The sequence below is a fragment of the Sus scrofa genome, chromosome 2 (genome assembly GCF_000003025.6).
Source record: "Sus scrofa isolate TJ Tabasco breed Duroc chromosome 2, Sscrofa11.1, whole genome shotgun sequence".
Taxonomy (NCBI): Eukaryota; Metazoa; Chordata; class Mammalia; order Artiodactyla; family Suidae; genus Sus; species Sus scrofa.
The window spans coordinates 84550020-84566487 of NC_010444.4; the positions used below are offsets into that span (position 1 = coordinate 84550020).

General features: G+C 36.0%; 1 protein-coding gene across 1 annotated transcript in view; it reads left to right on the forward strand.

The window, feature by feature from the left end:
* POLK (DNA polymerase kappa) overlaps positions 5629-16468 on the forward strand; it is a 63843-nt gene continuing 53003 nt past the window's right edge. Inside the window, 1 exon segment of the mRNA XM_021084453.1 lies at positions 5629-6459. The gene's annotated coding sequence lies outside the window, so the exon portion shown is untranslated.

The window sequence follows — 16468 nt, forward strand, 5'->3', positions numbered from 1 at the left end:
AGAAGAAAATATATCCACGTACATTTTTAAGCTGCAGTGACATATTAAGTAGCCAGTTTACAGTTTTTTTCTATGACTGATAGCTAAAGAATGTATATTTTAGCAAGCCTATTTTCTATTACCTGTAAATAATTTAAGTGATCTCTAGAGCCTGTTGTAAGCATCCTTTTGTCTAATGTTGATAAAGGAGTTATATACTGATTTAATTCTTGGTATATTGTAGAAAGTAGTCATTGGCATTTATCATTTTATTTTTTATATTTTGGAGTATTTTATGAATAATCTTGAGAAGTAACAATAAAGAGATAGTAAACAACAACTTCATTAGAAATTGTAATAAAAATCAAAACTTAGTAAACTCAAATTTTTATTTCCATTTTCCTGAAATAGGTAATGTCCTTTAGAAGTAACTAACTGCTTATTGACTTTTATGCATGATCCTGAAACTATCCATTTTCAAAAGAAAGATCCCAGATTTCATATGCATCTTTAATAGATTCTAGCTTATTACTTCTGGCTCTTTATCTTGCGCTTATATCACCAAAATGCAATAACATTAAAAACTTTGACATCTCTTAATTTGTTAAAGAAAAAACATTTTCTTCATAATTGCAAAATATTTTCATTTCTATATTTATAAACACCAGTTAGAATAAAGTCCAATAAAGTTTTCATTTCTTCCTCATCTGTCTCCTTCCTAGCCTCTTTGTATGTATATCTCCATTAAGCATTTGTTACAAACTGCATTAAATAACTCAGTGCACAAACATCATAAAGGATGAAAGAACATTGTCACACATCCTGTTAGAAAAATGGGATGTTCTAAATACTTTGAGAAGAAATACTGTGTGATAAAGTCCGTCCTTCCTGTTGAATGACTAACTGGATGGGAATGCCATATTTGCTCTTTTGTTCTTAAAGTGTATTGTTCACTCATTGATTTTTTTTTTTTTTTTTTTTTTTGCCATTTCTTGGGCCGCTCCTGCGGCATATGGAGGTTCCCAGACTAGGGGTCTAAATCGGAGCTGTAGCTGACGGCCTACACCACAGCCACAGCAATGCCAGATCCGAGCCGCGTCTGTGACCTACACCACAGCTCATGGCAACACCGGATCCTTAACCCACTGAGCAAGGGCAGGGATTGAACCCACAACCTCTTGGTTCCTAGTCGGATTCGTTAACCACTGCGCCACGACGGGAACTCCTACTCATTGATTTTTGACTTTGAGAAAATATATTTACTTGACTCCTCTGAAATTTCAGTCTGATATTTTGCTTATGTGATTAACTTACCATTATTATAGTCTAAAATGCTATTAGTCTCTTTACATTTGTCTTCTGATTTGTCTGATAATTGTGAAACTCTTCTGTCAATCTCCTCATTTATCAATATGGGCAGAAAATGAAAAATTTAGAACTTTCCTCTATGTTTAATGAAAGCTAACAACAACAACAAGAAAAACTCTGCAAAAATAGTGTCTCTATGCTTCTTGCTCTTTCTTTTTTCTCCCTTGACCACACCCACTGCATATGGAAGTTCCTGGGTTAGGGACAGAATCTAAGCCGCACCTGTGACCTATGCCACAGCTGTGATAACGCTGGGTCCTTAACCCACTGCACCTGGCAGCTATTGAACCCTCACCACCACAGAGACAGTGCTGGACCCTTAACCTTCTGTGCTATAGCAGGAACTCCTCTATGCTTCTCTTATACTTTCTTTCAAAGATATGATACTGTGGGCAACACAGTAAGGAAACCCAAGGATGATATAATAGTGGTGATTTATTTCACAACTAGACCATCTTTCTAGATGATTCCATTTTATTTTCTTATTATTTTAAAAATAATTGATCAGTAATGATTAAATAATTCCTAGGATGATAAAAGTAACAAAATACTCAAAATATAGGAAAAATAAGATCCCTAAGATACCGCAGTGTATCTTTGATTTGTAAAGGAATCATCATAATACATCTTCAATTTGCAAAGGAATCAGATCTATATAGAAATTGAAAGATAGAATTTTATTCTGATAAAAAAGTATATATTATTTTGTTCTTTAGGAGATCCTTAAGAAGGAATAAGATATGAAATATCAATGCTTACAATAAATTTGTTCAAAGAAAAAAACTCAAACTAAGATTGGGTCTAATAGGTGTTTATGGTATATCAAGGGTTACTATGACTAAATTCCTTGATTGTATTTCATAACCAAACCTGAAATAGTTTGTACTTCCTTCTCCTGTCTCAGGTGAAGAAGTTAGAACTAGTTTGTTCCTTCTCCTATCTCAGGCAAAAGGTTAATCATTTCAATTCATTCCAAAATAATACTAAGTTGACCAAATAAGGTACTCACCTTAAATATCAAAGCACATTTTAATATACTACTAGTTCATTTCTCTTTGCTCAATCCAGTGAAATTTTTGCATTTTTAAATGCTAGATGTAGAAAGAATAAAAATAGATGTATGAAAAGTAATGTATAAAGTATATAATAAATACATGACCTTAGGGACTATGAGTCAGCCATTTTTTGCTAGAAATGGCTAAAATATTAACAGAATTTTTCAGTTTTTCACATAAAAGCATAGCTATCATGTATGTCCTATTGTAACAAGCATTTCCCAGTGGAACCATGCTTTATATATCATGATCTGAGAGAATTATCAAAAACCAGCATGAAGTAAAGGGTGTCAGTATCCAACATGTGATATTTACTTTAGCCTCAAGATGACATGTGAAAAGAGGTATGAAGTAAAGAAATACCGGTGGAGCTCCCACTGTGGCACAACAGGATCAGTGGAGTCTTGGGAGTGCTGGGAAACTGCCTCACTCTCCAGCCTTGCACAGTGGTTTAATGATCTGGCATTGCCGATGCAGCTTAGGTTGAAACTGCAGCTGGGATCTGATCCCTGGCCTGGGAGCTCCGTATGCCGCAGGGTGGCCAAAAATGGGGGAAAAAAGAAAGAAAAGAAAAGAAAGAAATATTGGTTAATTCCAGAGACAAAGCCCTTCTCCAAAAGAGCTTTGCTTCTTTCTAAGGATTATTGCTACTTTTTTATGGAATGAGAACCCAAATTATTATTGTTTTGTTTTGTTTTGTCTTTTTGTCCTTTTAGGGCCACACCCACGGCATATGGAGATTCCCAGGCTAGGGGTCGAATCGGAGCCGTTGGCTCCTGGCCTATGCCACAGCCACAACAGCACCAGATCTGAGCCTCATCTGTGATCTACACAACAGCTCATGGCAACACTGGATCCTTAACCCACTGAGCGAGGCCAGGGATCGAACCTGTAACCTCATGGTTCCTAGTCAGATTTTTTTCCACTGCACCACAACGGGAACTCCCTTTTTCTTCCCCCCAAACTATTTTGTACTGTGAGATTAGTATAATGCTTATTATTGCAAATAGTAGTTAAATGGGCACTTGAGGCAAATAGATTCTGTAGACCATATTCTTGAAAAGAAGGTTGGGAATTTTTGAAGTCTTGGAGAGGCTTTTTTTCTCTTTCTCAATAGCGGTATTTGTGGGGGGGGGAATTAAATATATGCAGTAAGAGAGTAGGAGGGGATGAGGAAGGCAGCTCTGCTACATATCAGAAACAGAGAAAACCTTCAGACCTTTCAAAGTAAGGCAGATGAAGAAGAAGCAGGAGTAGAGGGAGGTGTTCATAGAGAATGCAGGAACTTGGTCTGGATCTGTCTTTTGGAGGAACGTATGTGCCTAGGCACATCATGACCAAACTGTTGAAACCAAAGATTAAGAGGAAAACCTTGAAAGTGGTCAGAAAGAAATGACGCATCACATACAAGGAACAACAATTTGAGTGATTGCAATCTTGACAGATACAATGGCAATTAGAAAACGGTGAAGCAACATCCGAAAATACTGAAAGAAAAAAACCTGTCAACTCACTTCTGTATCTGATGAAAATATTTTTCAAGAATGAAGGCAAAATAATCCTACTGGCATCTTAGCCAATATTTATATGTTTAACATACAGATTAAAAGTGTTGGCTCTGGGGGCAGAATCTGAATTTGAATTCTGACTTGGATACCTCCTGTGTTTATGGGTGAATTACATAAATTCTCTAAGTCTCAATTTGTTATTTTATTTTATTTTTTTAGGGCCACACCCATGGCATATGGAAGTTCCCAGGCTAAGGGTCTAATTGGAGCTACAGCTACCAGCCTACACCACAGCCATAGTTCATGGCAACACTGAATCCTTAACCCACTGAGCAAGGCCAGGGATCCAGCCTGCATCCTCATGGATACTAGCTGGGTTTGTAACCCACTGAACAACAATGGAAACTCCCATAACTGATTTTTATTTAAGTTATTAGGTAAGACTATGTGTGGTAGAAATGAACTGTTTATTTTAGATGTCATGATTGTTGAAGAAATTGCCCTTTGGATCACTAAGAAAATCTGCAGTTGATCCCCAAATATATTTTTCTTTGTATAGTGTTTCTCATATTTCATGTACTCTTAAAAGTTCCTGATTTTCAGAAAAGTCTGAATATACATAATATCTTCATAATTTTAGTTTCCTTATCATTATTTCATATTTTTCATTTGAAGGCTTCTTAAACTTTTAGAGAATTTTCAAGATAATAATGTCATTTGAAAACATAGACCATAAATTGTGCTTTCTCTTATAGTAAGTATATGATATTTTATCTATACCATACACACCACTTTGCTATTATTTCCATTATCAGTCTACAAAATAAATACTGTTCTTTCTTTTTTTATTAAACATTTCACTAATTCTTTGTTTTATTCTTTGTGTTTGTAAAATAGTGGTTAAGTATGGTGGCTTTGAAACCAGATCTGAAATATAGTCACAAGTTTCTATGACCTTATATAAGTCATAATTTCTTCATCTTCAATGAAAATTAAATAGAATAAGGCATGTAAAACAGTATAAGATCCAAATGCTAATTTTTACACCTATTGCATTTAAAAAGACTTAACTTAGGTGTTACTATTAATTTTATTCTTTCCTGTATATTAAAATGCTCATTCAGAGTTCCTATTGTGGTGTAATGGAAACGAATCTGACTAGTATCCATGAGGATGCAGGTTCTACCCCCGGCCTCGCTTAGTGGGTTAAGGATTGACTGTTGGATGCTGGATGCCGGCAGTTGTATTTCTGATTCAACCCCTAGCCTGGGAACTTCCATGTGCTGCCGGTGTGGCCCTAAAAAGCAAAAATAAATAAATAAATAAATTAATTAATTAATTAAAATGCCCAACATTCAGTCAATATACTTTTATCAATAATAGGCTTATTGGCCTAGCATTGTACCAGTTTTTGCCCACTTGATATTTATATTTTAGTTTACTAAGTTCAAAAATACTGCCTATGGAGTTCCCCTCATGGCTCAGTGGAAATGAATCTCACTAGTATCAATGAGGACACAGGTTTGATCCCTGGCCTTGCTCAGTGGTCTAAGGGTCCGGCATGGCGGTGAGCTGTGGTGTAGCTTGCAGATGTGGTTCAGATCCCACGTTGCTATGGCTGTGGTGCAGGCTGGCAGCTGCAGCTCCAATGAGACCTCTAGCCCAGGAACCTCCATATGCTTTTGGTGTGGCCCTAAAAAAAAAGACAAAAAAAAAAAAAAATACGGCCCAATTTGTTTTGTACACATTATAGGAGAAAAAGTTATTTGGCATAAAAGTTAGTTTATCAGTTTATTAGAATGTTTAAGATTTTCACCTTTATTTAAATGAAAATAGTAATAATCTTTAGTATAAACCTATTTTATAGCAGTGCTATTCAAAGAGGTGGTCTGTGAACCAGTGCTGATCTCTGATGAAGCTGAGAGTAAGCTATAAATTTACTCTCTCACAGTTTCTATGCATCAAGGATCCTGGCTGGGCTTAACTAAGTACCCCTGGCTCATGAGATTGTAGTCAAGCTGTTCTCCAGGGCTGCAGTCTTATCTGAAGACTTTTTTTTTTAATTAATGATTTTTATTTTTTCCATTATAGTTTGTTGAAAACTTAATTGGAGTAGGATCTCCCTCTAAGCTCACACACCGAGCCCCCCTCAGGGCTGCCTCACCTGGCACCTGGCTTCCCCAGAGTCAGTAATCCAAGTGAGAATGAGAGCATTTGAAATGAAAGTCACATCCTTTTATAACCCATTTTTGGACATGACATCTTATCAATTCTGCTTTTATATTGCTTCTGCTATTCTAAGAAATGAGTCACTTAATTATACATTATGGTATTAGTTGTGCCTTTTTCTTGGTTTTCCTAGCATCTTTGAAGTATTACTAAATGTAACTATTTTAATAGTATTAGGAAATGCATATTTCATTCATAAGTGAAATTTTGTTTCTTATTGTACTTTACAGTATACAAATGAATGTTTCATATGTTGGAAGGTGCTGTCAATATTCGATCGATTTTCATAATTCTGTACCATGTGCAGATTTAATAACAAGGTTAGTCAACTGTAAAAATTTACTTGCATTGGGCACTTAAATGCCAGTATACTTGCATTTAGAGGTTTTTGGCAATCCTATTAATTTAGTAGGTTTTTAAATGTGCTCATGCCATTATGGTTATAATTCTGAAATCTGATAAATTTAAGTTCTCCTTTTAAAAAAAACCAATACTTTATTTTAACCTTTTAGAGTTAGAATCACATAGCAATAAGCAAGATTTTAAGTCCCTAAAAAGGTTGCTGTTAGTCTTAGCTCCAAGCCTTTAGTAAAAGGATTAATAAGCTATATGGTTCTAATCTCTGTTGAAATAAGTAGATGTTGTTTTCAGAGTGACTTAACTCCCAGCGTTTGAGGCCTGGTAAGGAAGGTAGAAACATTTCCAATGATTACTAGATTTTAAATAAATGAAAAATTCTACAAGGAAACCATGGCATAGAATTAATTTTCCTTTTATTTATTTATTTTGTGTTTTTAGGGTTATTCTTGCAGCACATGGAGGTTCCCAGGCTAGAGGTCAAATCAGAGCTACAGTTTCTGGGCTACGCCACAGCCACAGCAACAGCAACACCAGATCCTTAAGCCCTGAGTGAGGCCACTGTCGAACCTGCATCCTCATGGATACTAGTTAAATTTGTTTATACTGAACCACAATAGGAGCTCCCATTTCCTTATTTAAAGAAAATGATGGGGTCGTCCAGAGATAGAGATACCTGTTTCTTACCTGTGAAGGTTATATAATAAAAGTGCATTTTTAGAGTTAGGGATTAAAATTATCTGTTATTATAAGCACTTAGCAGATGTTTACATTTTTAAAATATGCCTGTTCACAATGAGTTCCAATGATTATCTTGGGAATATTCTGGGATTTAATTTAAAACTTTACTCTGAAAACTTGAGTTATTCTTAGATGTATGTTAATTTGATTTTTAATAGTAAAAATGCATTTACATTTCAAACTTCACTAATATAAAATACTTCTACACATATTCTGGACAGTAATGTATGTGATTTTTAAATCAGTCACTCCAAGCATATTAGGACAGTGCATTCATACAGTTAATCACTACGAGATCAAATTCAACATTAGATATTAATGTTGACATTTCATATGTGTCTAGACTTGGTTACCTTAATATTATATTCATACACTTAAGGTAAACTAAAATGTAGCTACTTGGTACCTCGATTTGAATTTTAGGATCATGTCTTTAGTAAAGCCTTAAAAGTCATGAAAAGTATTCTCTTTTTGTTTATCAGGCTTCTCAAGATCCAAGGGGGTGGGACTGTTCTTTCTGACTTTTTCAAGTTAGGTGGCATTGTGTGTGTTGTGGAGATGGAGTGAGAGTGTGTGTGATTTTTTTCACTTGCCATTTATTTGGTAATGAAGAATTTTCTTTGAGTCCTCATTCGACTCCATGCTTGTATTTGCAGCCAGGACTGTAGGCTTTGTCACATTTGAGAGAAAAAAAGTAAGCATGAAAGTGAGGGGAGAGACTCCTCAATTCGTTATATGCTTACTATATGTTTATTGTGCTGTGGCCTCTTATATGTCACACATTTAATCCTCAGCAGCCCTGGAAAAAAGTAAGTTTTACAGACCACAATGCCAAGATTCATAAACCTTGAAATTACATAAATTTCCCAAGAAGACACAGCTAGTTAAGTTTTAGAGTTTAAGTTTTAAGCTAGGTCTTTCTGATTTCAAAGCACATATTTTTTGCACTACATCAAAATTCATCTTATTTTTTTATTGCTCAATGAATTTATTACATTTATAGTTGTACAATGATCATCACAACCCAATTTTATAGGATTTCCATCCCACACCCCCAGTGAATCCCCCCACCCCCTGAACTATCTCCTTTGGAAGCAATAAGTTTTTTCAAAGTCTGTGAGTCAGTATCTGTTCTGCCAAGAAGTTCATTCTATTCTTTTTTCAGTTTCCACATGTTGGTGATAGCATTTGATGTTGGTGTCTCATTGTCTGACTGACTTCACTTAGCATGGTAATTTCTAGGTCCATCCATGTTGCTAAAAATGCTGTTATTTCTTTTAATGGCTGAGTAATATTCCATTGTGTATATGTACCACATCTTCTTTATCCACTCCTCTGCCAATGGACATTTAGGTTGTTTCCATGTCTTGGCTATTGCATACAGTGCTGCAATGAACATTGGTGTACATGTGTCTTTTAGAGTCATGGTTTTCTCTGGATGAATGCCCAGGAGTGGGATTTCTGAATCAAATGGTAGTTCTATTTTTAGTTTTCTGAGGAATCTCCATAGTGTTTTCCACAGTGGTTGCACCAATTTACAATCCCACCAGCAGTGTACTAGGGTTCCTTTTTCTCCACACCCTCTCCAGCACTTATTGTTTGTAGATTTTTTGACGATGGCCTTTCTGGCTGGTATAAGGTGGTACCTCGTGGTTTTGATTTGCATTTCTCTAATAATGAGTGATGTAGAATATCTTTGCATGTGTTTTTGGCCATTCAAAATTCTCTTAAAACTGAACTCTTTTTATTAAATCTCACGTACATTAAAATAAGCAGTTTACTTATTTAGATCTTGTTATGAAAAAATAGATATCAGTAAGTCAGGGCTGCTTTTGCTTTTTTGGGTTAATTGCTCTCATTTGTTAACATAAATAACTTTTATGTAAAACAGATGCTAGTTTAACAAATTATTTTAGCTCAGTGCTTTGCTAGATGTTTTTAAACCCATTCTCCCTTTCACAAACCTTCCTTTAATGTTATTTGAAGCTTCAAAACAAATTTAATAGTGCTAAAAACAAATCATTATTTTTACATTAGTGATAGAATCATCTATTCTTTTACATTCATAGGACAAATTTAAGGGAAAATTTGAGATTTTACTTAAGCTTTCACGTGAAATAGTTACGTTGCTAAAAGTATTTTAAACTCTTGCCATAGACTGTTAGAGCTATAAGAAACATAAATCAGCAGCAGTGGATCAAAAAATAATGTCAAGACTAGAAATCAGGAAAAACTGGAGCAGTTTGGCAGAGGAGGTAATTGAAAGGACCATTTTTCCAGATACCAAAATAAAATAAAACAATACCCTCTACAATTCTTTTGACTTTATTAAATATTTTCCTTCTAATAATGTAGGACATGGTATAGTAATACATAATAGTTGAAATTTCCCAATAGTAGTGTAACCCTCACTTATTATTATGGCTTCATATGCAATTCTATATTAAAATGGTGACATTTGAAATTGTATAACTTAAAACATTATTACAGGGAGTTCCTGGTGTCAGAGTGATTAGGATTTGGCGCTTTCACCACTGTAGCCTGGGTTCGATCTCTGGACTGCGAACTGAGATCCCACATTAAGCTGCTGCATGCTTTGGCCAAAAAAAAAAAAAAAAAAGTTATCGCAATACCTAAAATGATACTACAGGAGAACCTTTTCTAAGAATATATGTATTCAGCAATCCCTGAAGATTTGTGCACTTTATGCCTCAACTAAAACAAAAGTATTCAGTTTGGTGTCACGTCTACGTAAGTAGATATTTTTGCTGAGTTGATCTGGTACCCAAAGAAAGTACCTCTCGGCCTACCTCCGTTGTATTAATGAATCAACATCCTCATAAACCATCAACTTCTATGAGATATAAACTTAATTTTCATAATTATTAAACATCGAAGTGTGTTTATTTCTGAATGTAAATAAAGTTTTCATTGTTAAAGAACCTGGAAGACTTTTTTAAAAATATGCAACTCAGGAGTTCCCGTCGTGGCGCAGTGATTAACGAATCCGATTAGGAACCATGAGGTTGCAGGTTCGGTCCCTGCCCTTGCTCAGTGGGTTAAGGATCCGGCGTTGCCGTGACCTGTGGTGTAGACTGCAGACGCGGCTCAGATCCTGCGTTGCTGTGGCTCTGGCGTAGGCCGGTGGCTACAGCTGCGATTCGACCCCTAGCCTGGGAACCTCCATATGCCGCAGGAGCGGCCCAAGAAATGGCAAAGAGACAAAAAAAAAAAAAATATGCAACTCAAATCAGAATAGGAATGTGTAAGCTGAGCTTTGGGAATTTACATTTAGTTAATATGTTTTGTATCAGGATATTTTTCATTCTGTACTAAGAAGACAGTTTCAATTTATTATTGTGTGTAGTTTTATGTCTGTAGGATTATGTAGAGTTTAGGTCCTTCTGTCTCATTCTTCTTTGTAATAAAAAAAAGATAGACAACTCAGCAAAGGAAAAGGCAATTGAATAGAATATATGAATGATTCTCTCCTAAAAAGTAGAGCTTAAATCCCTGGTGAAAACTTGAGTTTTCTTTTAGCATACATCACCTTGGTTTAAGATCTATGGGGTTACATTATTTCTTTTATTTCAATGATACATATACTTTTAAAGCCTTGGTAATAATCTTATTTCAAATAATTTCCTTTTTTATACATATTATTTTACAAAGGTATTAAAAGGTAAAGCTTAAAATACAGAATTGCCTTTGTGCTTTTGTTCCCATTATATAACAATTATAGGCATGTAGTTTTGAGTATGTTTGTTCACATATGTGTGTGTAAAATAATTAGAGAGGAACATGTTAACAAATTAACATAATCTGTTAAAGTCTTAGGGTTTGGGGTTTTTTGCCCATGCCTGCAGCATGAGGAAGTTCCTGGGCCAGGGACTGAACCCACGCCACAGCAGTAAAAACACCAGATCCTTAACCTGCTGAGCCTCCAGGAAACTCCCTGACTTTTTAATTTTCTAGAAAATTTAAATATTTTTATAACGAGAATGAAAAAGGAAATTTTTAAGTGAGATATTAATTTGAAAATGACTACATTAAAATTAGAATAACATTCTCAATTTAATTCATTGCATTTAAATTTAGGTGGTAAAAAGAACATTTAATGGCAGTCTGAAGTTTTGTACTGGGTGTGTTATCTGTTGAAACAAACATATTAAATATTTGAACATTTGAGTAATTTAAAAACAATGTTTGTTCTTAAGACATATAAAGGTTTTATGGGGGATTACTTAGTTTGGTTCCTTATAGCATGTTAGAAAAAGCAGCAAGCTCTGCCTAGGAACTTACTATAGTTTAGTTTTCCCTCCTTCTCCTTTTCCTCCTCTTCTTTCCCCTCCTGCTCAATCCTCTCCCTCTTTCTCTGTCTTATTACCCTTAGTTATTTTGCCTGTTTCTTGGTAGGTTAATTCCAAATTGATTTAGTCAATATGCTAAGCACTTGCGATACTTTTTACAAAGTTTTATGTGCTTTTTATAGGGAGGAGGAATCCTACCACACAATCCTTCGCCTTAGAATTCCTTCTGAAAAATTCTAATTTTCCATTCTTACTGTCACCAAAAGCAAAAGTTGGCCTTAATTTTTTTTAAGGGGTAACCTGACTAGTCAGTGGTAGAATCATACTGAAAGAATGTGAATATTTTGAGGGAAAAAGTGCTTTTAAACAAGTATGTTAAACCACAAGAACCCTGAGTTCTTTCCTTTGAGCTGTGCATTACTGTTTGAGCATCTAAGTTGAAGTCAAACAGACTGTATTCTGTAACACCATGCTATAAAAATGTTCGACCATTTTCTTTTTCATAAAACCTTTTGTTTAAGTCACAGTTACACCTTCTCGTAGGCCTTGGGACTGTATATGTGATAGTGCATGGTAATCAGAGGATAAATGCTTCTTTGGAAGCAAAACAAACAAAATTCATCTATATGATCTGTGAATGTCAGCTTTTTCTTGAGGATGCTTATAGTATCCCCTGCTTCCTTTTATAGTCTATCTTAGAAGTAAGAAAAATAAGACTAGGGATTTTCCCAGCTCTGGAAATTTGGCTTAACTTTAATAATAATAATAATGCAATTTCTAATGATTTTCCTAGATTTAGATATAATGAAAAGTATTTAATCAAAGAAATTAAACAAAGTAATAATTTCTCAAAGTAGAAATATGAGCTAGAATTTTTTAATAGTAATGGAGCCTAGCAAGTTTTCTAAAATATAAATTCAAAATATCCTTATAATACAAGTCCCAAAATCTTTAATAAACCAATTTAATCACTAAATGTCATAGGAATAAGGTTTCTCAAATCAAAGGTTGTTAAACTCATAAACTTGTCCTTACATATGCAATGTTGAAATAAAGGAAAACTAAAAGTATTTTTAAATTAATGACTTCAGAAGTTCCCACTGTGGTGCAAGAGGATTGGCAGCATCTCTGCAGCACCAGGTCTCAGGTTCAATCCCTGGCCCAGCACAGTGGGTTAAGGGATCCAGCATTGTTGCTACAGCTGTGGTGTAGGTCACACAACTGTGGCTCAGATCTGATCACTGGGCTGGAAACTCCGTATGCTGCAGGATGGAAAAAAAAAATAAAGGAATAAAAGAAATGAATTATTAACTTCAGAACAGCAGTTTTTCTCCCAATCTCAATGTGATTATGTGATCTAGTTATGTGAATACAAGAATGAAAAAAAATGATATAAACCAAGTAAAGTCATTTAACAAGTCTTTATTGACCACCTATTCTGTGCCAAGCATTTGGGGGGGAAAACATTCTCCACATTTTCGCAGGGTAGGTAGACATCAAACATAATCAGTAAGTAAACTTATGTTTGGGAATGATAAAGGCTATGAAAAATAATGGGATATTGGAAATAGGAGGTAGGAGGGGTAACAAGGATACAATTTTAAATAGGGAGGTTAGGGTAGGCCCTCATTTAAGGTGACATTTAAGCCAAGACTTGATGAGATAAGGGAGTTGAGTCAAGAGGATATCTGGCCAAAGAACCCTCCGAGAGAAAGGAACAACCAGTGCAAAAGGCCTCAAGGTCAGAATATGCCACACAGATTTGAGGAACAGGAAAACTGGAAAGCAGCGAGCAAGGGGGAGAGTATTAGGTATGAGGGTAGACAGGTAACAAACAGGTAATAAGGATACAGATTCTGTACAGGTTTTAGATTTTCTTCTGTAGTGAGATGAAGTGCCTTTGTACAGTTTTCAGCTGTTGTGATATAACTTATGACTTAGAAGAATCAGTTGGGCTATTGAGAGTTGACTGTTGGGGAGCAAGGGCAGGAACAGAAACTGTTTAAGAGGCTATTGCAGTACTTCATGCAAGAAATAAATGGTGATTTAGACTAGCGTGAAAGTGTGAATATTGTGAGGAGATTACATTCAGGGTACATTTTGAAAGCAGAGCCCACAGGATTTCCGGACAATTTGGATGTGGAATATATGAGAAAGAAGAGAGTCAAGAATGACTATAAGGGTCGTTCCCATTGTGGCTTATTCGTTGGTAATGAACCCAACTAGTATCCATGAAAACACAGGTTCCATACCTGGCCTTGCTCAGTGGGTTAAGGATCTGGCATTGCTGTGAGCTGTGGTATAGGTCGCAGATGCAGCTTGAATCTGGCATAGGCCATCAGTTATAGTTGTGATTCAACCCTTAGCCTGGGAATTTCCATATGCTAGGGGTATGGCCCTAAAAAGACAAAAAGGCCAAAAAAAAAAAAAAAAAGGATGACTATAGGGTTTTTTCTATGAGCAGTAGAAAGGGGTTGTTACAGTTGCCCTCAACTGAGATGAAGAAGGCTGCCGGGAGGGCTCTTTGGGGTGACGAAGGCATATGAGATCAATTTTGGACATGTTAAATTTGAGATATCAGTCAGGCATTTGGACTGGAGCTGTAAACTTGGAAGTCATTTGCATGTAGGTGATAGTAAATCTGTGCCCATGAAATTGGATATTTGTTGCCTGGTGATGGGACATCAACAAGGCAGGAAGGTAACTGAAAACTAACTTTACCTATCTCACAACTTTACCTGGCACCAGTATTGCTGATAGCCCAGTTCTTTTGACCAATTAAGGACCAAAACCAATTTTTGGAGTTTGGGGGCTGTATGTGAGGTAGTAGGCATTCAGTAAATATTTATTTTCCTTTCATACATTTCATTATTTAAAGGAAAGTCACCTCAAATGTGTGATGTTTGCATTTAGCCTCTTCTCTCTTCATTTGTGTTGCTTTGGGGAAATTATGAATGAATTACATTCACCTGTATTACTAGAACATGACACATAATTAATTGGATTACTAAAGTATAAGGGAAAATACAGGTTGAGTGTGATAGCTGAAGAGGAAAAAAATTCAAACAAGAACAGAAAACCAACCAGTATTCTCTTAGGTACCAAGAAACAACATCACTAGAGGTTCCTGTATTTCGGGACATTGGAATTACCTAGGCACTGCTTAAAAATACTGATATCTGACTCCTCCTCCCAGAATTTCTGATTTATTTGGTATGGGATACAATCTGGATATCAGGAGTTTAAATGTCTCTCAGATGGGTCTCACGTGCAACACAGTTTGAGAACTACTCTGATAATACACTTTTTTTTTTTCTAATAGAACTTTCTAATAATCACAGTGTTCAAACTTCCTTCCATAATTTATTTTATTCTTTGATGGTGCCAGTAATGAAAGCAGCTCTCAAGAATAGGTCCTCTTGAGGGCATTACACCAAGTGAAGTAAGTCAGAAAGACGAGTACTGCATGATCTTACTTATATATGGAATCTAAAAACAAAAATAAATAAAAAACAGAGACTAGTTGGTGGTTGCCAGAGGCAGGATTGGAGGGTGGAAGGGTGGAGAGTGGGGAGCTTGGGGGAAACAGGTAAAGGTAATCAACAAGTAAAAACTTTCAGAGTTCCTGTTGTGGCTCAGCGGTAAGAACTTGACTAGTATCCATGAGATTGCTTAGTGGGTTGAGAATCCCGTGTTGCTGCAAGCCTCAGGTGTAGGTGGCAGATGTGGCTTGGATCTGACGTTGCTGTGGCTGTGGTGTAAGCTAGCAGCTGCAGCTCAAATGTGACCCCTAGCCGGGGAACTTCCATATGATGTGGAGGCAGCCCTAAAAAAAAAAAAAAACCCAAAAAGCAAAAAACAAAAACAAAAAACAAAAACCCTACAAACTTTTAATTGTGAAACGCATGTCATGGAGATGTACTGTACAGCATGCTGACTGTCGTTAATAATACTCTATTGTATACTTGAGAGTTGCTAAGAGAACAGATCCTAAAAGTTCTCATCCCAAGGGAAAAAAGTAACTATGTTTGGTGATAGATGTTAACTAGGAAGGACAGGAAGGGGAAGGGGAAGGGAGGGGAGGAGAGGAAAGGTCCACAGGCAGAGAAGAGCAAATGTACCGTGTATAAATCATGTAAATGAGAAAGCACTGTCATAATTTGTTGTGGATTCATGGCACCTATTCACCTAGCCTTTTATTCATAGTATAAGTGAACCCCAAATTGGAGGCACCTATGATATTAGGAAGCTGCTTTAGACTAGGAATAAGAAGACTTGGATTCAAATTTGAGTTTTTTTTGCTTATTGTCAGAGTTGTAATGGGCAATTAATTTAACCTTGCTGAAATTTCAGTTTCTTTCTCCCTAACATGAGAATTAGCAAATCTGTTTTTCATGGTTATTAAGATTGTTTTTAAAAGCTCATGTATGTGAAGATAAAGTACAAGGAACTCTGGAGTTCCCATTGTGGCACAGCGGTAATGAACCCAACTAGCATCCACGAGATTGTGGGTTCGATCCCTGGCCTCGCTCATTGGGTTAAGGATCTGGCGTTGCCATGGAGCTGCGGTGAAGGTCACAGATGCAGCTTGCATCCCATGTTGCTGTGTCTGTGGTGTAGGCTGGCAGCTGCACCTCTGATTCGACCCCTAGCCTGGGAACTTCCATATGCTACGAGTACAGCCCTAAAAAGCAACAACAACAACAAAAGTATAAGGAACTCTAAAGTATACTAAGGAATTATTATTTGAAATTAACCTTAAAAGTAACATAACATTGTAAAATATAATAATTTCTTGGAATTGAATAGATTTTTTCCTATTTTTTTTCACTGACTTATGAATTAAGCTCTGGAAACAGTAGGTAATAAATTGCTATTGAACTTAAAACTTGGCAAAAGAAACATTATTTTGTATTTGTTT